The sequence below is a fragment of the Canis aureus genome, chromosome 3 (assembly GCF_053574225.1).
Source record: "Canis aureus isolate CA01 chromosome 3, VMU_Caureus_v.1.0, whole genome shotgun sequence".
NCBI lineage: Eukaryota > Metazoa > Chordata > Mammalia > Carnivora > Canidae > Canis > Canis aureus.
In genome coordinates this window covers 239247-262843 of record NC_135613.1, presented here as the reverse complement: position 1 = coordinate 262843, position 23597 = coordinate 239247, and the positions used below count along the sequence as shown (strand labels likewise).

Sequence of the window (23597 nt, the reverse complement as noted above, 5' to 3'; positions counted from 1 at the left end):
GCTCAGTAAATCGCAGTATTTTTACTGCCTTTGCCAAATTTGACATCTTTCAAAGTAACTGTGAGAAGCACGCGCAATCTCTGCCAACTGCATGATTTAGCAGCTATAAAATCCCTCTGAATCAAACCCATTTTGAAATAAAAAGGAACCTACTTGAGAATTTCATCGCACTGCTGGATACCTACTCAAAGATCAATCACCTCTCTTCATTCTGTATTCCTGGTATATTTTTAAGTTTAATCTTTTTTTCAGCTTACCCATTTAGTTAAGGGTAGAATTTTAAAAGACTAAAGATCGAGCAAGGAGGAGGAGGACATGAGATCTGAACAAAGAGTTTCTTTGTAATCTGCACAATAGAATTGAAAAAGATGGTCTATTTTCTTTTCAGCTCTTCCCCCAATGGTGCAGTACCTAGAGTCTCAAAACTTGAGTGTCCTTTCCCCTAAGGAAAATAGTATCTCTCTGCAGGCTGTCTAGTAGGATGAAACAGCTGTGTTTCCTACTCCACAGGGAATTTCTTTAGATGAAAGTCTGTTTTTTAGGCTGACTATGATTGGGTGAGGAGAAGACTAAACACGTTGCTTATGGTTTGGCCTCCAATGACAACCGGAAAAAACGTGCTCATAAAATGTATTACAAAAGGAATTAAATTAACTATCTTAAAACTGAAATATACATTGTAAAGAAAACACTCGTATAGAGAACTATAGAGGTGTGAATATCACCAACCCTCAAAAGAATAAAAATAAAATTGTTTGAATTTGGTTTTCTATAAAGGTTTGGTGTGTAAAGAGCAGGAAAGAAATCTTGGCTTACACTTTGAGTCTTCATGCAAATATTTCAATTATGACATATGTACAGATACTTCGCTTCTGTAGATGCATACACACTGTATGTTTAAAGGTGACAGCAACAGAGGAACACTTTTTCACAGTAAATATTCTTTTTCACAATAAGGATGTTTATAAAGGACTAGTACGTGTTGTTCTATAAAACTACTAAGAAAATTCTAAATTCTCCTTCAAGGGAAAAAGTATATGTTAGTATTACCACCTAGCCTCTATCTTCCTCTCTCTCTCGGAACAAGTCCCCCCAAAAATCACACCGAAAAGCCATTCATAAACTATAAATGATTATGAGACCATATTTTTCTTGTTTGGACAACCAATAACATTTTATTAACAGACCAAATTGATTTCAACAGTGACCAACGTCAGGGTGCATCCACTCACATGGAATTGGTGTGGAGCTCATAGGTTTGCAATTGTGTCTGTGCAAGACAGGATTTTTGAATTAGTGTGTGTTCACTTTGCATAAGCCATCAAGTTACCAAACTGCAATTTATATCTTGAATGCAAAGTGCATTAAATTATTTTATCGCATGGCATCTACAACTTTCTTGTAAAATACACCATAAACTCTGCAGTGTGTGTGTGTGTGTGTGTGTGTGTGTGAGAGAGAGAGAGAGAGAGAGAGAGAGAGATAAGTTGGGCCACAGGAAAATTTAGAACTGGAAATGATAACCTACCACCAAAACATAAATAAAATGTGAGTTATTAGGACAATCACATAATTTATTATCTAAAATGGACAATCGTGGGAGGCCATGAGCTAGGACATATGGCCACACTAGCAAAATATTCTCTTCCTAACCAGAGCATGAAATAACAGCGGCGTAAGGGCAGGGTGGGGTGGGGGCAGCTGTTACTTTATGCTCTTAGGAAGGGGCTAGGCTTACATTTTAATCTAAGCAAAAAAAAATAAATAAATAAAAAATAAAACAAAATTTAATCTAAGCTCTGATAGGTATTAGTTGTGTGCATGTGTTTCTATGCATCTCCATTTCTGCGTTTGTAAAGTAACAGGGAGTACGTCTAATTTTGATTTAGGGTTTTTTAATGCAAAAATGTATATATCAAGGCATAAAATATCAAACAACCAAATCATGGTGTCACTATTTTCCCTATTTTATGCATGAAACAATGTATTAAGTGAAGTTAAGTGGTTTGCTCATTGTCATTCGGCAAGTAAGTGGTAGAGCTGAAATAAGAACGCTCGCAGTTGGTTTCAGTATTCATACTCTCACACATTGTGATATCCTGAGGATGATTATACCAACCTTTTAGAGTTTTTGTTAGGGCTAAATGAGATACTGGATGCCAGACACTTATCACAATGCCCCAAAACACAGTAGAATTTAAAAGTTACTAATAATGGAATTTTTAAAAATAGCTGTAGGGCCGCCTGGGTGGCTCGGTCAGTGAAGCATCCAACTCTTGGTGTCAGATCAGGTCATGATCTCAGGGTCCTGGAATCAAGCCCCATGAGGGGCTCTGCCCTCAGCAGGGAATCTGCTTGAAGATTCTCTCTCTCTCTCTCTCTCTCTCTCTCCCTGCCTCCCACTGCTCCTCCTCCTGCTCTTTCTCTTTCTATCTCTCAAATAAATAAATAAATCTTTCTGAAAATAGCTGTAAATATTTTTTTGAGGTCACCCATATGGGACCACTTTAGAAGTGAGAGCCCTTTGATGATTCTGTACCTAAGTCTCTCACTTGATTAGAAACCTCTACTAACCTGATCTATAGTGAATAATAGCTTGTAAATCAGAGAGTGAGAATTAGGGAACAGTGCATTCATTTTATACTCCTTATAATCTGGGACTACAGCCATTATTGATTTTTTTTTTTTATTCAAGGCACTCAATAATTTTCGTATAAGGAGTATTTCTTCTCAAGAAGTAGGAAGAATCAACCCGGTTGAAAAGCATTTGATAAAATTCAACATGCATTCATAGTAAATAACTATCAGCAAACTAGGAATGGCAGAAACTTCCTTAAACCTGATAAAGGGCATTTAAAAAAAATCTGTCAACTAACATGATACATCATAGTGAAAGGCTGAATGCTTTCCTCCAGAGTGAACAAGAAAAGTTCACTCGTGCCACTGCTATTCCACATTATATTGAAGGTCCTAGCCAATAAAATTAGTTTTTTTAATTGAACAAATATATAAAAGGTGTCTATATTGAAAATTAAGAATTAAAATTATCTCTATTTTCCATTTTAAAATTATAAAATTATCTACATAGAAAATCCTAGGGAGTATACCTCAAAAAGCCACTAGAGCTAATAAGTGAGTTTAGAAAAGTTACAAGATGCAAGCTCAATGAAATGAAAATCATACATATTTTCTCACATAGCAATGAACAATTGGAAAGTGAAATTTTAAAGCTGCCATTTTTTCTCTCTTAGTATGTAGAAAGCTAGAAAGAGTATCACTTTCATCCAACTGTAAAGAAAAGCCAGATAATCAATAAGACTATAACATTTCTCAAAACCTCAGCAAGCAAGTAGCCTGGAATCCAAGGAAAGACAGACAATTCCCGAGGAGAAATACAGACACTACACTGCTTTACCTAAATCAGAGCACTGGACAAAAGACAAAGCCACCATAGAAGCAGGTCAAAATACTTTGGTTAAAATTTTTAACAAACTGCTAAAGCTCAGCTGTGGCCAGTGTGAGAGAAGAGAATCTGTGGGAGCTATAGACACAAGAGGAGTCTACACCCATTTCTAGGCATGGGGTGCTTCTAATGAGTTGAAATTTATATGTTGAAGTCATAATCTCTAGTACCTCAGAATGTGACCTTATTTGAAGATAGGGTCTTTACAGAGATCATCAAGTTTACTTGAGGTCATTAGGTGAATTCTAATCCAATATGGCCGTATTCTCACAAAACGGAGGAATTTGGACAGAGATATACATACAAGGAAAATGATGTGAAGGGACATAGAGAGAAGATGGCTATCTACAAGTCAGGTAGAGGCCCGAAACATACCTTTCTCTCACAGCCATCACAAAGAGCCAGCCCTGTTGACCTCTTGATTTTGGACTTCTGGCCTGCAAGACAATAAATTTTTGTTGTTTAAGGTCCTTTGTTATGGCAGGCGTAGTGAATTAATACAGTGCTCATGAGAAAAATGGGGTGGAGTGGGAAACTATGAGACAGCCTCCTTCAGTGGTGTTGGCCGGGGCAGGGTGGGGGTGGGTTGGGCCAGGAATAGCTTTTCTCTTCCAGTGACTGTAGGATGGGCACAAAGCCACAGCTGGATCCTTCTCTCCTATCTCCCCCACAGAGAAAAAATCATAAGCAGCCAGGGCATAGGTAAAGAGTCATTGAGGCAAATGGAAGGAAGCAAAAAATAATCCTCAGACTCTGGAAAAGGGACAATAATCCATCTTGGATCCAGACCATTAGAGGTACCCTAATGCTACCCACGGCGTAAAGGCTGGATCACAGAAATATCGCTCTTCTCAAGATCAAGAGATAGGGCATGCCTACAACCGAGGCCTTAGCAGCACAAGACAGGATGACCCCATGCCACTTATCGTCACCCAGTCATTAACTAGGAACGTGTGACTGTAGTCTAACTCAGGGGAAGAGTTACAAGAGTGAGGGGAAAAGCCTCATTTCTTGGTGTTCATATTGATAAGAAATATATAAATCTGAGGGTAGAACAGAACCATTGAAAGAATATTCCAACTTCTAACCCTACTCTAAGGGTTAGAAGGAATTTCCAAAGGAATTGGAAACCAGTGATCAACTGGGAGGAACCATAGCAATAATAAAAACAACAAAACACAAACCCAACTCACCTCTTGAGTGAATTAAGTGAACTCCACACAGTAACAGTCTAGCAGAAAAAGAGCTCCCTATTTCTACACATAAACCTTAATCTCTGCTATTCTACATAGGGTGTCCATCATTCAACCAAAAGCTGAGACATATATACAAGAAAAAACCCACTGTCAAGGCACAAAACAATCAACCAAATTTAGACTCACGATAGTGGGCCCTCAGACAAGAAATTTAAGATTTCTTCAGAAATTCCTTCAGACAAGGGATGAAAAGTAACTTCATCATATATTAAAATATATTTTAAAGATTTTATTTATTTATTTATTTGAGAGAGACTGGCAGACAGGGGAGAGAAAGAAGCAGGCTCCCCACTGAGCAGGGAGTCTGATGTGGGCCTTGAGCTCAGGACCTTGGGATCATGACCCGAGCCAAAGGCAGATGCCTAAATGAGCCACCCAGGTGCCCCTTAGATGGTATATTTAAATAAAAACCATAGTAACATAAATAAATAATGACTTTGATGAGTTCATCTACACAAATGAGGAAAGAACCAGTGAACTTGAAGTTAGGTCATAGAAACTGTCCAAATTGGAATGCAAAGTAAAAAGAGTTAAAAAAATAAAAATAAAAAGGAATATCCTAGATCTTTAAGGCAATAACAAAGTTGCAGTATACATGTAACTGGACTTCCCAATAAAAAAAAAAAAAGAGAGATAAAATAGGGCAGAAGAAACATTTGAAAAGATAATGGCATAGACATTCCAGAAATAATTATGTGAACTCAAAGACCCAAGAAACTCAGAGAACACCAAACGGGATTTTAAAATAAATCTTAAAAATAAATAAATAAGTGCCACATGCTGGAAACCAAACATATCAAGAAAATATTGAAGGCAAGTATAGGAAAATAGACATTACATAAAAGGAACAAAGATATTCATTATAAAAGAACTTATCAAAAGCTATATAGGCTAGAACATTTTTTTTAAGATTTTATTTTGTTTATTCATGAGAGACACAGAGAGAGAAAGAGAGAGGCAGAGACATAGGCAGAGGGAGAAGCAGGCTCCATGCAGGGAGCCTGACGTGGGACTCGATCCCGGGTATCCAGGATCAGGTCCTGGGCTGAAGGCAGGTGCTAAACCCCTGAGCCACTGGGACTGCCCATCTAAGGAACATTTTTTAAGGAGCTAAAAGTAAAAGAAAATTCTCAACTCTGCACTCTGCTTTTAGGGAAAACCATATTTTAAATATGAAGAAACTAAAACAACAATGAGATACCACAACATGTATATTAAAATGACTAAAATCCAAACACTGACAATATGAAATGCTGGTCAGGATGCAGCACAACAGAAGCTGATTTCTTGTAGTCCTGAATGTAAAATAGTACAGCCGCTTAGGAGGGTAGTTTGGCAGTTTTTTACAAAGCTAATCAATTGTCTGACCATAAGATCCAGCAGTCGAGCTCATTGATATTGACCCAAAGGAACTGAAAACATGTCCACACATAAACCTAGACACTACGTTTATCATTGCTTTGTTCATAATTCCAAAATGTAGGAAGCAACCAAGATGACTTTCAATAGGTAAATGTATCAACTGGTAAACACAAAATTTGTCAGAGACCTAATGTAAACCCTAAAACTACAACATTTCTAGAATGAAATAGAAAATACTTATGATCTTGGGGTTAGGCAAAGATATCTTAGACAATACCAAATTCATGTTGTAATTCACTGACCTATTTAAGAAATTAATAAATTATGAAAATAGATAAATCTAAATTATAGAGTTCTCTGTAAAAGACACAGTTAAGAGAATGAACTGGCAAGTTACAGACCAAGATAAAATATTTGCAGAAAATACATCTGGAAAAATACTTGCATCCAGAATACATATCCAGGATATATAAAGAAATCTCAAACATCAAGAAAGCAAACAACACAACAGAAACATTGCAGAAGAGATGAATAGACGCTTCACCAAGGAAGATATAAGATGGCAAATAAATCTCTGAATGATGCCTGACATTATTAGTTATTATGAGAATGCAAATTAAAAACATAATGAGTCGTCTCACACCTGCCAGAATGGCTTTTATCAAAAAGACAAGAAATATCAGCTGTTGATAAGAATGTGGAGAAAAGAGAACCCTCATGCATTGTTGGGGGAAATGTAAATAGGTGTAGCCACCCTGGAAAACAGTGCAGAGGTTCTTCAAAAAGTAATAAATAGAACCTTCAGAGATGCCAGCAACTCTACTTCTGGGTATTCATTCAAAGGAGATGAAAACACTAAGTCAAAGAGAGACCTACGTCTCCGTGTTCACCGCAGCATTATTTACAACAGCCACGGCAGGAAACTGAATGAATGAAGGAAGGAAAAGGGAGAGGTAAATAAATATATATTTAAAAAATATATATTTGACCACAAAAACGAAAGAAATCTTGCCATTTGCCACAGTATGGATGAATTTTCAGAGCATTACGTTAGGTGAGATGATCCAGAGAGAAACACACTCTATGATCTCACTTATATAGAGAATCTCAGAAACAAATAAAACATAAACTCAGAGACACAGAGAACAGACTAGTGGCTGTCAAAGGTGGGAGGTAGGGGATGGAAGAAATGGGTAAAGGTGGTTAAAAGGCGTAAACTTCCAGTTACAAAATGAGGAGGTCCGGGAAGGGAACGTGCAGCATGGAAACTTAACTTAGTGATACTGTACCGCATATTTTTGAATTGCTAAGAGAGTAGGTCTTAAAAGTTCTCATCTCAAGAAAACAAATTTGTAACTCTCTATGGCAATGGATGTTAACAACTTACTGTGATAATCATTTTGCAATATATACGCACACGGCATCATTATGTTGTATACCTGAAACTAATATATGTCAATTATATCACAATAAAACACGAAACAAAAAACATAATGAGATAGAATACCCAGTGCTGCCAGATATGCACTTGGAACTCTCACAAATTTCTAACGGAAATGCACAATGTTACAGCCACTTTGGAGAAGTTTGTCAATCTAATAAATTAGGCACACATATTCGATATGACTGTGTAGTCCCATTCTTATGTATTTTCATTTCATGAGAAATGAAAACTTAGGGGCATCTGGCTGCCTCAGTCGGGGGAGCATATGACTCTTTATCTCGAGGTTATAAGTTCAAGAACCCCACAATGGATATAGAGATTACTTAAAAATAAATTCTTAAGAAAAAGAAAACTTAAGTTCTCGCAATATATTAGACATAGATGTTTAGTATATTTTTTATCCATAATCACCTATCCTAGATACAACTGAAATACCTACTGATGAATGGATAACCAACCGTGGTGCATCCACACAGTGGAATGTCGCTCATCAATAAAATGAATGAACTACTGATTCACACATCTTGGGTAAATCCTTTTTTAAAAATTTTTTAAAACTTGAATTACAGTGTAGTTAACATACAGTGTTATATTAGTTTCAGATGGACAATATAGTGATTCAACAATTCCATGTGCTCATTATAATAGACTTACTCTTAATCCCCTTCACCTTTTACACCCATTCGCCCATCCATCTCCTCTCTAGTAATCATCTGTTCTCTATAGTTAAGAGTCTGTTTTTTGGTTTGTCTCTCATTTTTTTCCTTTGTTTTTTTTTTTTTTGTTATTGTTGTTGTTTTGTGTTTGTTTTTTTTTTGTTTGTTTTGTTTTTTTGTTTTTTTGATTCCACATATGAGTGAAATCATATGGTATTTGTCTTTCTCTGACTGGCCTATTTCACTTATTATACTCTCTAGCTCCATCCATGTTGCAAATTGCAAGATTTCATTCTTTTTTATGGCTGAATAGTATTCCATTGTGTGGTAGGTGTGTATGTGTCTGTGTGTGTGTACACACCACATCTTCTTTATCCATTCATCTATCTATGGACACTTGGGCTGCTTCCATAGTTTGACTTTGCAAATAATGCTGTAATAAATGTAGGGGTGTGTCCCTTCAAATTAATAGTTTCATATTGAGTAAATATCCAGTAGTGTGATTAGTGGATCAAAGGGTAGTTCTGTTTTTAATTTTTTGAGGAACTTGCCATCATCAATAAATCTTAAATGCATTTCTTAAGTGAAAGACCCAAAGGTCATGAGGGAAATTTGGAGGATGACAAAGCTGTTCCTTAATTATGAAAGTAATTGTAGGACTACACATTTTGTCAAAATTCAGAACTCTAAACTAAAATAAGAATTTTACTTTTAAATCTTCTCTATCTAAATCTCTATCTAGTTAAATTACTGATTTTTCTCTCAGATTCCATCAAATCAAAGCATTTGCATCCTCTACTTGTACTTTTATAGAACTGTAATTAAACATCTGAGAATGATGGATACGACTTGAAGTATTGTGCAAATAGAGAATTGTTAGAAAATTTGTTGGTTCATTCTCTCAAAAAAAAATAGAAGAAAATCTATTAAAATGATTGATTAACACAGAAATCATGTGACCAAGGAGCCAATAAGTTAATTGAAGTTCATTCATTCTACTAGCTCATCTGATGAGGAAGAAGTTGACTAAATTGAACATAGTCAAAGATTTTTGTATCCAATTTGCCTTCTAAATAAATTTTACGTCTATGTATATAGACTTTTTTCATATCCTTATAGAAGATTTAATAACTTGGAAAATGTACCAAAATAACACTTAGGAAGACATTTTAACAAAACTCCCCAATCAGACTTTTTAAATCTTATGAGTGTGATTTAGGATGCTAGCAGTAGATAAAATTATTTTCCATCACCCATTTAGAATATTTGATTACTAATTTACATAGGCAAGGCATCAGAATATAATGAATGTATAAGTCACCTTTGAGAGAGAACCTTTTCAAAATTGAAAGTGAGTACCTTGTTGCCTTCAACCCAAGAATACTAATGATTCAAATACATTCTGTCCTATTGGGTGAAAGCACCCTAAAGCACTAATATGCCCAGAAGTTAGAGTTAGTTAATACAAAAACATGTGGGTAGATGTAGCAATCTTTTATTATTTGATTATGAAGTACCACTTTTACCCTTCAACCTGAGTGATTTGACGACAAGATGGTTAAGACCATCTTTGGGGTGTTGACGCCTCAAAGGAACTATTCTGATTTATGACCTTTTCACACAAAATCACGATTGTCTTGTTTAAAGGGGTTCTAGGTTGCAGCCCGTTTGAGTACAGAAAAATAATTTAAAAGTTTACCACAAATAATTCAAAATTTCCATCAAAGTTTGGATTCACAGTTTCTTCCTGTATCTTTCTCTCCTGGTGGCCAGTTGCCTCGCTCTTACACAGTATGTTCTCAGACTACAAAGTGAGAGCGGTAGTTTAGGTCCCGGGATGCTCAGCTTCTAATCCCACTTAGCATGCTCAGCAGACTCCTGTTGCCAAATACAGCCCTTTTTTCTAAGATATCAATCTCTAGCAAATAAAATTGTGGTATTTTAATGAGAACTTTATTAAATGTCATCACTCTATATCTTATGTGTAGGATTGACCAATAGATCGAAACAAACATTTGAATACTTGAGTTATATTAGATTTTGCTAAGAATAAATATCTTTATATTGATGGCTCGATTTTGGTGTGGACTATTAACCAACTAAAATAGGCTTTAAAAAGGAGTTCCAGACCTACATCCTCTGAAGTGTGTGATCTTGAATATGCAGCTCAGGCAAAAATGCCTGGAGAGAAGTGCCAGCTATTTTGGAGCCATGAAACAGGTAATTTGAGTTGATTTTTCTTAAGATCATTGTAGTTTGAGTAGTAGGTGGATATTCTTGCTTACTACAGTTGCGTGGTTTAATTTGGTTCTGCTTTCCCTTTATCTTTTATGAAGTGTTTAGGAAGTCTCATATTATCTCATTTTTGCTCTACAAACCAAGGGATCTTGTCTCATCAGCACTGTGCCTTAAGGGTTGGGCCAGGGTAGCAGGTAATATCCCCCGGTAACTAGTGTGGTGACATCTCCCATCTTTCCCATCTGCCTTCCCCACTCTGAATTTTTTTTTTTTTTCCTGCCAGCACTCCAGGTATTAGTAAAATTAAGGGAGACAAGTTTTCCTTTTCAGAACATCAAACTGAAAAACTTTATTCTAAAATTATTAATTAGTAATGATAAAGAGCTATAGAAAAATGATTTTTGAGAAAACAAAGTAAGATAAAAACAAAATAGTATTTGGTGTGGCAAGTATTCACAAGACCCACAGATGCTTTATGTTACTTGTAACTCTGACCTTGTGTTAATTTAACAAACATTGGCCCATTCCTCCTATGAGCTCAGCCCTAGATCTCAACCTTTTTCCCTCTGCAAGGCAGTTTTACAGTTTAGAATGTATTTATCATTACTACTGGCCCATGTGAATTGGTGACCATTAAAAGGAATATTCTTTTTTTAAATCAAGACAACTTCCCACAGTTGAATAGATAAACTTTAGGGGTCTTTTGGTTTGTTTAATTGTTCTGGGCTTTTTCAGCATTTTTGTTTTCTCTGGATGCACGTACTTTTGCAAGTGGGATATATGAGCCATGTAATTATCATTCCTATTGAGTTTTCTTGGGTCTATAAATAGGAAACTTGCTATCCTTCTCATATTATTCCTCAGTGGGGGAATTCTCTTAGTCTAACACTAGCCCAGAGAAGAACAGTGTATTTCTGAAGGCCTCTCAACTTTTTGGCAGTTTTTTTTTCTTTTTTTTTAAGAGCTTCACACATACATACCATTCTATAATCCCAAAAGAGCAGAAAAGAGAAAGAAGCTGCTTTATAGGACACATGCTCTCCTGCCAGGGGTAGACTCAAGATCACATTGCTTCTTTCCTCTGATCGACTACTGATGGATGTGCATGAGCTGTTTCTGGCTACTGCACTATATTTTCTCCACAACACAACCGGGTATTTGACACAGTCCAGGCAGGCCTCATGTTACTAATGGGCCTTCACAACAACAAGAGGCCACATGTCTGTACGACATGATATCTCAGCTGGAATTTAACTTCTATTATTTCTATCTTGTTTTGTGACCTTTGGCAAGTCTCTTAACCTTTCTGAGAATCTCTTAACATTTCTTCAGTCCCACGGTTTGAAAAGTGTGGATAACAATAGACATGGTTCTTGCCTTTCTGAGGTAGCATGAGGATTAATTAGCTATATTTGTTAAGAGCTATATAAATGCTAAGTATTATGATTATTCTTTGCTCATGTTAGCATTACAAAATGTCAGTGTGTTGAGTGGGAGAAGATGGGGTTATAGGGCCCTGATGGAGTATGTCTCTCCTAAAAGTTCCCCTCTCCGGTGAAATTACTAGAACTATGTTTAGTTGCCTTGATTAATGGTCTCATGATCACCAGGAGACAGCAATTAGCTCATTTAAAGTGATACATACAACTATGACTCACAGTTTTATACAGACCATAAAACTCAGAGAGGGACCCCTCCAGATAATCGGCAAATCGGTGAGTTATAGTGGGGTATGATTACTCTGTGGGGTCCATAGCTGGCCACTTGGAGATAAGTGTGCTCTGTACAGGACCAAGACAATATCAATTCTCCCAAAGAGAACTGGATTATTATTCTACTAACTAACTGCTTATGTTCAAGGAGTCACCTTGGCTGGTGGCTCTAGGCGCATTAATCACTCATAATGTAACTCTCTTCCTTAAGCCTGAGTGCTGAGCAATGAGCAGATTGTTTTAAACAAACAAATACATAAATAAATACACAAAGGCAAAGGGGCTTTTGAACCAATAATCCTACAAGGATGCATACCAATAATTGATACTGATAGGTCTTCCATTTCCTCTATGACTCCATATAGTCTTTACTACCTGGATACTTGGAAGTCTGAATAGAGCCAGTGTCTTGCATATATATTTCCAAGGTAGTGAATTCTTAGTTTAAAGGAAAATATTTTATTGCTTCTATTTGGATCAAAGTAATTATTTAATAGATATCACAGGGCCTGCATACAGATTCTAGTGTTAATACACTTCTTTAGAATATGTGTTATATTACTGGCATCCCACCACAAACGGTTTCCCAACCTTGGTAGACTGCTGGAAGCCATGGATATTTTTATTTAATTTATTTGCACTCAATACTCGAGAGTTGAGAATATCAACCTCTCATTCCTTTTTGATAAGTAAATAGTGCTCTCACTACTACCACGACCACCAAAAGAGCAGAAGAAATCTGCAAGGAGGCTTATACAGAGAAGGCAGGTTAAGAAACCTTGTGCATACTCTCATCCATGTTTTCGCATACAGGGTCAGTTCCCCATCACATTGAGGAAATTGAGGCAGATTATTAGACATCTTCAACTGTTCATGTGAGAATTATTTAAATGACCATTCAAAGCTGGATGATAGGTAAAAACGAATTTCTGTGGAGACTAAACTCTGATGCTGCGTTATATTCCATAACACTTTTACCCTGACATCAAAATTGTATTACTTTTTATGTAATAGACATTGACTTGTATAAAACCCCAGAGCAATAGCCATTGGTTGGCAGACAGTGGCAGGGAATGCTTTAATAGATGCACATTAACAAGAATCTAGTGTGAGTCTAGCAAGAAAGATGAATCTGCCCCAGACAGAAGGGTAATAGCATTAGCTAAAATTTCACATAACTATTTAGAAGTCAATGACTTACTCTAAGTTTGGACAAATGTTTCTCATACATGCACTTAAATGTCTCCTCCCTCAAAAAAAAAAAAAAAAAAAGGTGTTTGTCTCCTTTTCTCCTAGACTGCCAGCTTATTATAAGAGCATTTTGTACAGGTGAGTACAGAAGTACATCAATCGAAATACAATTGTGTCATCATTTCAAGCTCAATAGACACAAAATATGTCTCTTACTTGGCAATTCCCACATTGTTATCAGGAAATAGACACAAATCAACTGTAAAGGTTATATTTATTCATATCTAAGAAAGGTTTTCTTGTCAATAACTGGGTATAGATTTTTCCCTACTGATTTAAACAAAAGGAAGATCCACAATGTTTTGGTAATTTATTCTTGTCTTCATTTATATCTCTACAGAAGTAGAGTTAATATTATATGATGCCAATATATTTTGAGCAGAGTAATACTCTCAGTGCAGCAATGACCTTTTCCCCTGTAATTAGTTCCAACTGAAATTAGATTCAGTAAAAGCATCGCTCCAATTAGAGCTAAATCAAAACAAAACTCAGGGCTTGATTTCATACAGCAAAATTGTTGAGGAAAAAAAAGGTGGAGGAAGAGGGGATCTTCTTCAAATTTAGTTCAGCAGATTGAACCAGATGGTAAATCCTTTGAACTCTAGAGAAAATGCGCATTTATTTCCAAACAGGCCTATGTTAATATTTTCCATGATTCATAGGGATTTTGTAGTCTCACCTGGATTGACCAGTTTTCCCAAACTCTGCAAACAGCAAATCAAAACTTCACAGTTCTGATCGAGGATAAAGAACTCTTCCAGCTTCCTTTGGGGATAACATCATAAAACAGAGAGCCAAGATTATGAGGATTACTGAAAAACATTTACTGCTTGTCTCATCCTAAATAACTCTACACAATCTCCAAACATACAAGTCTATGCCATGAGAGAATGTCTTTTTAAGTTGAGTGTTCCTAACTGTAAAAAAAAAACATGCAAACAAGCAAGTCAATAAACAAAAAGGGGAGCAAAACCAAGTCCTAGTTCATGAGACATATTATAAATGTGAGTTACATTTCTTCCCTTTTCCTTATCAAACTGGTGCTGAGGCACAAAACATCAAAATCCATGGCCTCGCCAGAAGAGAGGCTTCACAAGATACAGTAGTGGGAACATTAGGCTTCAGAAAACAAGGTCGGGACTAAATCATTAGATTTAGCTCCAAAGTCTAGGTTAAGAAGTTGTGGTGGCCACAAGGATATGCCTCACAGACTACGGGAAGAGACAGCTATTCCAGATGTGAATTTGCCTTTCATTCACAGAAATATATTCTAACTGCTGTCTGAGTACTTGCAGAATTCCTGGTCGACAAGCATGAAGTTCCACACAGCACAGCATTCAACCAGGGGACCTACTCTACAGCAAAAGAGGTGTAGGAGTGGGCCCATGACTATGAGATTTACTAGTCACATCACAGACGACACCAGTTAGCTTCACAGACCATTGGAACTGCTTCAAAAGGCACAGGTACAATGGCAGCTTGGAAGAAACACTAAAAAAATAGGGTTTCATCCTTCGGGACATAACATACTTATTAAATCAGAGATCAGTGGGCAGCCCAGGTGGCTCAGCAGTTTAGTGCTGCCTTCAGCCCGCAGGTGTGGTCCTGGGGGCCTGAGTCCCATGTCAGACTCCCTGCATGGAATGGAGCCTGCTTCTCCCTCTGTCTGTGTCTGTGCCCTCCCCCTTTCTCTGTGTCTCTCATGAATAAATAGATAAAATCTTTTAAAAAATCAGAGATCACTATATGATGCTATCTTCCCAACAGGGAAAATACATGGGTAAGTGGGAGCAGAAGTGTCCCCACTTACCATCTCTCCCAATTGAGCCACAGGGGACTTCATGCTTTCTGTCCTCATAATTCTAGGCTATGAAAAATTGGAGATATTGGACCCAAGATTCATGAGCAGACATCATCATGGTTCTTCTATTGAGCTACCAGATACAGCTGCCTCCAGGGTCCTTTAGACTACTTGTGTCCAGGGGCCAGCAGATGAAAAGAAGAGTCACTGTACTGGTGGGAGTAATGTGCCCTGATCAGCAGGAAAACCTAAGGCTGCTTTTATACAATAGGGGCGAGGAGAAATATATACATTGAACCGAGGCTCAACCAGGTACGTCCTGGCGCCCTCATATCACAGAATAACTATGAGCACACACATGTAACGGTGCCTCACTGAGGGAGGTGTGATTATCCAATGTTCAGATCATTCAGGTATGAAGTTTTGGTCACACTACCAGATGAGCTACCCAGATCTGCTCATCTGGTGAGCAGTGAGGTGAGAGCTCAGAGTGAAAAGAATTTAGACTGGATATTGGAGGAGGAGAGAGAATATACCAGAAGCAGCTCCAAGGTCAACTGTATTTGTAGCCATAGTTCACCCCTGTAGCCTCCTCTTTATGAAATTCCCCTCAAGAAGAAAGACCCCAGAAACCATGGAGGAGCTGTTTGCTGAATCTGTGTGAAAAGCAGAGGTGTGAGGCACAAGGATGGACAGTGGTAACTAGGAGAATGTTCTGTGTAGACCTCCTATTCCAAGATCTTCTATTACCCTCTCCGAAGGGGGGGAGAAACTCCAAGGACCTCAGTTTAGAGGTTGCTAGACCTCCATCTAGAAATCTGCCATTGCCCTGGCTCAGTGCTCACTTCCAGTCTCTGTTTTTCACAATATAAATTGTCAAAGAGCATGACTGATTCAACTTGGATTGAGTGTCTAAATCTAGTCCAGTTGTCTTTTCCCAACGAGGAAGGGTTACCTAACACCAAATGGCTGTCGGTTTCAGCGCAAGAGAAGTCTCCCACTGCACAGACCCCATCTGCTAAGAAATCAAAAGCAAAAGTCCAAATTGATATGACAAATATACCCTCTATGATTCCTCTGATGTAAAAGAATCCACTTTCTTCAGAAGCAGCTTTTCCATCTGGGGATGGTTCTAAATATTCTCTCTGTCCCTGGGTATTTTTGGAACTGCATGAGGCCACTGCCTCTTAAGGTAACACAGATGATATCTGCTGCCTCTCAGAATTTCAATAAGTGACCAGAAATCTGTAATCTTTTGAGCTTCTGGAAATTTCATCATTTGATACGATTTCAACCACTTTTTCTCTCCATTCACTCCATGCCCCCGGCTCGCAACTGCAAATGAGGAAAATAGCTTAAAGATTTGTGTTAGTCTCCAATATCTGTTAGGTTACTCACTTGCAAGTGCTCCAGTGTCAACAGATATTTTGAACAGAGCAAATCTTCGTTTTACTTAAGTCAATGAGGGTTGAGAGTATTTGTCATTTTTTCTGCCCACATTTCCATTTTGTTTTCTAAACCTCAACCTCTCCAGAATGCAATGGTTTATGAGGATCCTGCATCTAAAAGAGTTTTTGATGTTCAAAGCTTTTTATCTTCTGTTTTACAAATGAAATACATCTTCCTACATTGCAAAACACCACTTACAGTGAATCCCTTTGGGAAAGACATTAAAGTACCATTTCAGCTTTATCAATAATGGAACTCCATTGGCAGAGACCCAACACAGAGACATCCTTCTCTCTGGCTACTTGAAGAGTATATTCTAAGAAATTCCTTGGAATTGGCCTGCAAAAACTGATAAGAACAGCAAAAAACAACAACAACAACAACAACAAAAACAAACTGATAAGAACAACAACAACAAAAAGCCTAAGTATTGTCGGTGAAAAACTAAGATGTAGGCAAAAGAAAGGGAGGCTTATGGGATTCTTCTGGGGTCTCTAAGGACATTAACTTAGCTGACATTTACAAGGTGTCCAAGAAATGGGATTTTCCCCATTATTTCCAAGTGAGAAACTAAGGCTTAGAAAGGTTAAGCAAATTGCCATAATGGTCACACAGTTCACATATTAAGGAGATGGGACTCAAAAGCACATCTCCCTATAATCAAAGCACATATTTTTCAAAAATATAGCAGTATCTGTTCTCTATTCCTACATCAACATTAGTCTTCCTCCTCCCTTGTCATTAAATATAAGAAGAAATTTTAAAAGGCAAATTTGACAAGACTTCACAGTAAGTGGTCAGTTGCTGTGCCCTAATAGCATTGCCTGTGGGGGCAATACAAACAAAAAACAAGGGAATAAATAATTATAGTTTAGGGGTGCCTGGATGACTCAGTCCGTTAAGCAACCGACTTCTGATTTTGGCTCAGGTCATGATCTCAGTGTTGTGAGATTGAGACTCACGCTCGGTGGGGAGTCGACTTGGTATTTTGTCTCTCTCTCCCTCTACTCATCCCCTCCTCTCAAAAAGAAGAGAAAAGAAAATTATAGTTTAAAAGCTAACGAGTATAAAATGTCAGTGGAAATCAAAATTATCTGATGTCCTACCCTTATCCCTATCCCCATGTGTGCTAAAATAAAGTTTATGTCCAAGTGGCAAGGAGAAGTAGAGTTTACTGAACTACATTATGTGCTCTGTGTTTCAGATGCTCTGTCTTGTTTTATCCTAACAGTACTCTCCTTGAGAGAATACAGTTCTCATTTTACAAATGAATAAACTGAAACCCAAAGAAAGTTTAACAGAATTATTCAGGCTACAGAAAACTTAATAGTGGCTTGGGCAAGCAAAGCATTGTTTCTCAGGTAATAGGAAGTCTGCAGTGGGTAGCAGAGGTTAGAACAAAGGGTCAACACTGTCAAAGTCAGGGTCTCAGGCTCCTTCTGCCTCCCTGACGTGCCATCCCCAGCCTGTGGGTTTTATCCTTATTCTTTCAATGTGGCTGCTGGACATCTGGACATTGTAAACACATTCCAGCTGGGAAGATAAAGAGCAAAGGATGAACACAAAAGGGCCATGCCAGCCAAATCTGTCCCATTTTATTAAAATGACAATAGATTTTCTGGAATCCCCATCCAAAACTTTATCTTCTTCTTCAGAACTCTATCACATAACCACCTATCTCTGCAAGGGAAGCCAGTACATTGAGTATCCTAAACTCAAGTTAGTAAAATCAGTGTTAGTAAAGAGTTAATATTTGCAAAGTGCTTAGAATAAGATCGGACATATAGTAAATGTTATGTATTTAATAAATGAAGAAATGAAGGAATTAAGTAATGATAAGATGAAGGAAGGAGACTGGATACTAAGTAGGCAAATAGAATAATTTAACACGGAGATAAATGACTTGTCTAAATGGCCCGGCTAATGAATGGTAGTGATGTGATTCCATCCCGACGTTTTTGGATTTCAAAGGACCTTTTCAATATTTTCTTTCCCTGTTATTACTTAATAACATCCCCCAACCCACACACAGTTTTAAAATTCCAATGTGACTATGCCCGTGAATGTCATGTGATTTTCATGAGTGCTGCTTCAAATATTAGCATTAAAAGTGAAGAACTCTGTTATGAGAAAATAGGCAGGCCAGTCGAACCAATTTCATTCTCTAATGGGCTCCTTAGCTTTTCATATCCCAGGATGGAAAAAGATTTAAAGTAGCACGGCATTCACGGAAGCCCAACCTTGGCTTAAATTTAAGAATCTCAGACCTTTCTTGTATTCCTACCACTTACTTAATCTAATGCCACTGATAAACTGTAGGCGAAACACGGGACTTCCCCAATAAATATTGACAAATGAGCACTTAACTGTAATGTGGGAGCTGCCTTTTATTAGCTAGTTTTCCAGCATTTCTGGTTTTTTTAGCCCTTGCGATGGTGAGTAATCTTAGTGTGTTAGTGTGTCCAACTATTGACAGTACATCCATATATCAACACAGTGGGTAACCTCCTTTGCTTGACCTTAGAAATCCTTAAATGTCACATATCATCCTCCAAATACAGACAGGTCAGGTTGACTTGAGTTTATCCTAGATGACAGAAGGGAGACTCAAAGATCAGCCCTTATAAAAATTCATTACTGATGAATATTGATATTTTACTGGAAAATTAATCAGTATTATTAAACACCAAGAGATTAATGCTGGCTTGTTTTACGGAAGACAGAATCAACCACTACAAAGAGCTATTAAAACAGCTGAGTCGGAGAAGGACAAACATTATATGTTCTCATGCATTTGGGGAATATAAATAATAGTGAAAGGGAAAATAAGGGAAGGGAGAAGAAATGTGTGGGAAATATCAGAAAGGGAGACAGAACATAAAGACTGCTAACTCTGGGAAACGAACTAGGGGTGGTAGAAGGGGAGGAGGGCGGGGGGTGGGAGTGAATGGGTGACGGGCACTGGGTGTTATTCTGTATGTTAGTAAATTGAACACCAATAAAAAAAAAAAAAAAAAAAAAAAAAAAAAAAACAGCTGATATAAAATGTTTACATATAATACATATAGAATGTGAAAATGACTGACTTTTCTTTCCAAAGTTCAATCAAGGATAGAAAGCAAATGGAAAAGCCAAGAATGAAGGGTTCAGTGGTATAAGAGATTGTCTGTGGTCCTCCTCAACAGTCCTGTCACACCCAGAGCTCATATTGACTTTAAGTGAAGTACCTCTTTACTACTCAAATAAAGGGAATTTGGCCTCTGCTTTAGCTGATATCCACGGTGGATTCACTACATATGCACTGGCTAGGTGGACCTTAAAAACCCAATCAAATAATGAAATCCCATCCCTTCCCAAAAAGAAATTACTGTTTTCTTTTCATGTGGATTATGACTTGTTTAAACCCCAATGACTATTCAGTTTCTGCTCACAGAAGACAAATATTTGCTAATTAAGGGTAAGAACAGATAGAACCAAAAGGTCAATCTGCTTATTCCTTGTTAGAAATTACACAAGGAATTTTTTTACAAGACATTTAGAAATTCTTGTCTTCCATGCATACTGACACCATTACTGTAATTTAACCTGCCTTCCTTTGTGAGATTATTACTTAGTGTGAATCCCAGAATGAGAACCAAGAATGATTTCTGCTCTAGACACTCTTGAACTATTTCACCCAGAATACTGTGTAATCTCCAGTTCACCTTCTGAAACTGGACTCCCTGTGTTTGAATATGGGTTCTACTACTTACTTCCAGTACGGTCAGGAACATTATTCTTATAATGGATTTAGAGTACATTCACATGTAATATTTTTCCTCAGTCACTCTATCCTTTCAAAAGGTTAATAAACTACTTAGCTATATGAATACGGTCTTAGAACCCCAACATGTCTTAATGCAAAACCCATTCTCCAGCACTCAGTGACTCACCATCTGATTAATAGATTAATTCCTTTCCTTTGTTTCTGGAATAGAGTGATATAGTAAAAGGAATGTAGACCTATCATCTGAGTGGGAAGCATCATATATTCCAAGATGAAAGGTAAGATCTTTAGGGAATGTCAGAGCCCCCTGCTCATAAGCTTCAGTACATAAATGGATATGTATCAAGGTGCCTCTCATTTGCTTTAGTAAAACCTCCCTTTGAGAGACATTAATTAAAATATTTAAGGATCACAGCTGAGTCCACAATTTGAGTAGAAGCCAGATATTGAAAAAAGGTCTCTCTTTCACTGTGTTATTTATTGTTGATAGAAATATTCCAGCTGCTACTCAGAATGCTAAAACAACACTTCAAAGATGTCATGCATTTAATCTCCTCCTGTCCCACGAGGACCAGAGAAATGAGTCATGATGTAAAATGGTTCTCCTGCAGACATTCTGATGCTACAACAGTGGAATGAAAAGAAAGAGGCATTCTGGTCTCAAGCAATAAACCCAAAGTACAAAAGGTCTCTAAGAATACAGTGACAGGCTGGTCCAAAATCCAAATTATTGTGCCAACAGGCCAACAGCTGTGACCTTTCTAAACATCACTATGTCAGATGCATCAATAAATTTTGATGAATAATTTCACTTCCAGGATTATCTTCTAATAAAATGATCATAGTCAACATATCTCTCAAATCTCTATTCTACTCACACTCAAATCTCTCTTTTAAATTTCACATAAAAACTGCCTGTTCTTCAAGAATATCACAGATTTTAAACATATCCCTCCTGAGCCTCCTGGGTACCTCAGTCGGTGAGGCTCTGACTCTTGGTTTTGGCTTAGGTCCTTATCTCATAGTCTTGGGATGAAGCCCCATGTTGGGCTCTGTGCTTGGCATGGAGGCTGTTTCAGGTTCTCTTTCCCTCCTCCTTCCTCCCTCCTCACTCTCTCTCTCTTTCAAATAAATAAAATCTTTAAAAAAAAAAAAGTATCCTCCCTATGCTGGCCTCTGTAAACGCATAGCATCATAACCTCCCCCCATGAACTCCATCCTCGACTGCTTCTTCTTCCTTACTTGCTAAATAAAACCATCATGTCTTGTCACTATTAATTAAAAGGAAAAAAAAGCCTCCTTTATCTCCATCCTAATTCCCAGTCTCCTACTATCTTAGGTCCAACTATCATCATCGATGCTTTGCATTAAGGGAATCATTTCCTAACTAGCCTTCTTGTCTACTTTGCTCCCACCAATGCAATCTGCACAAAGTCACCAGTAATCGTTCACAATGCCTTTGTAATTATGTTGTCCCCTCAACCCCCCTGGCTAAAATAGTTTAAAATTTTCCACTGCCATCAGGATAAAGAATACATTCCTTAAAATTTTGTAAAAGTCTTTTCTTGATCTAGCCTCAACCTGTCTTCTCAAGAAATCCATTACCCCTCACACTCAAGGTTTTAGATATACTGAAGTACTTGTAGTTTTTCTAAGTTGTCAGATTTTTTTTTTCTTGCTCATAGGTATTGGAACTTGCTGTTGACTACAGTTAGAACAGTGGCTCCTTCCTCAATATTTTCATTTATCTGGTAAATTCTTATTCACGTCTGAGGTCTGAGTCTAAAGACTGCCTCTTCCAAGTTTTCTCTGACTTCCAGGGCTCCAGGGCAGCACAATTGGTTAAGCATCTGACTCTTGATTTCAGCTAAGACCCTGATATTAGGTTCTTGAGATCAAGCCCCTCCTCAGGCTCTGTGCTGAGGAGTTTGCTAAACACTTTCTCTGCCACTTCCCTCCACATGCTCTTTCTCTTTTTAAAATAAATAAATATTTTTTTTAAAAGAAGTATTCTTTGACTTCCAGTTTTCTCCAGTATATATCGCATGCCCCGAGCACTTTTCACACAATAATGCAATTGCCTTTTTTCCCCCTATTCCTCTGTAGACTTCTGTGTTTCCAAGATTATTCAATTCAGCAACCACATTTGATGAATTTTCAATGCGTAAAACAGGGTCTTGCACAAAATAAGTACTCAATGAAGAATTTTAAATAAATACCAAGATATTCATCGAGGTTTGATTACAAAAACAAAGAACTGGTAACTATGCAAAATGCCAAAACATAGAAGTGAGTGAACAAACTTGGGCACATCTCAAAGGTAAAAAAAAAAAAAAAAGCGTTTTTCCTTTTCAAAATAAAAAAGTCTTTGAAATTTTTCATAGAAGGGGCCATAGAAATGATAAAATACTAAGTGAAAATCAAACAAAATATGCATTACCAATATGATGTTAATCAAATAGATATATGATAGATGGATAGATAGATGATAGATAGATAGATGATTGATAGATAGATAGATAGATAGATAGATAGATAGATAGATGATAGATAGATCGATATAGATGATAGACTTGAAAATATACAAATTTGATGACAGCGTTTATATTTGGTATATGTATAATTTTTATTTGCTTACTATGCTTTGAAGTATATTTCTGATTTCTTGTGATGAATCAAGTAAAAAATAATAGAAGAACAAAAGGGCTGCAGTGAATTCTGACTCCACCTGGGCCAGTGTCCACAACCAGAGAAGTCACATTTGCAAATGGGGAGCATCGCAGCTGGATTCTCAGAACAGAGCTAATGCTGAGAGTTCGATGGGTGGCATATACTGGGTCTGATACCAGTATCAAAGGCAGGAATGAAAACCAGGGAGCCAAGAGAAGTCCAGAAGGTAGAACTCAATGAATGGCCAGGAGAAATTTTCTCCCAGTATCATAAATTGCACCAATAATGATCTAGTCTGTATCTGGGTGGGCCAGCAATGATCTAAATTGATCTAAACAGATCAATTTCTGGGAGTGGAAAGAAATCTGAGCGGCTAATTAAAACCTGAGGTAGTCTTACATTGCCTAGATTAGATATGTATGGTCAGAATTAGAGTAATTATTTTTAGGGCAAGAGGGTAAATATAAGATACTCAGACCGATTTCAATAAAACTCACACTGGACCCCACTAGCTAATGGAAATTAATTC

General features: G+C 37.3%; 1 long non-coding RNA gene across 2 annotated transcripts in view; it reads right to left on the bottom strand.

Moving 5' to 3' along the window:
• Positions 1 to 3885: 3885 nt before the first annotated feature.
• Positions 3886 to 23597, bottom strand: part of LOC144306148 (uncharacterized) — a 65196-nt gene continuing 45484 nt past the window's right edge. For both annotated transcript variants that reach the window (XR_013373178.1, XR_013373170.1), the window contains one exon: positions 3886 to 3900. This is a non-coding gene — a long non-coding RNA (uncharacterized LOC144306148). The remainder of the gene's footprint in view (positions 3901 to 23597) is intronic.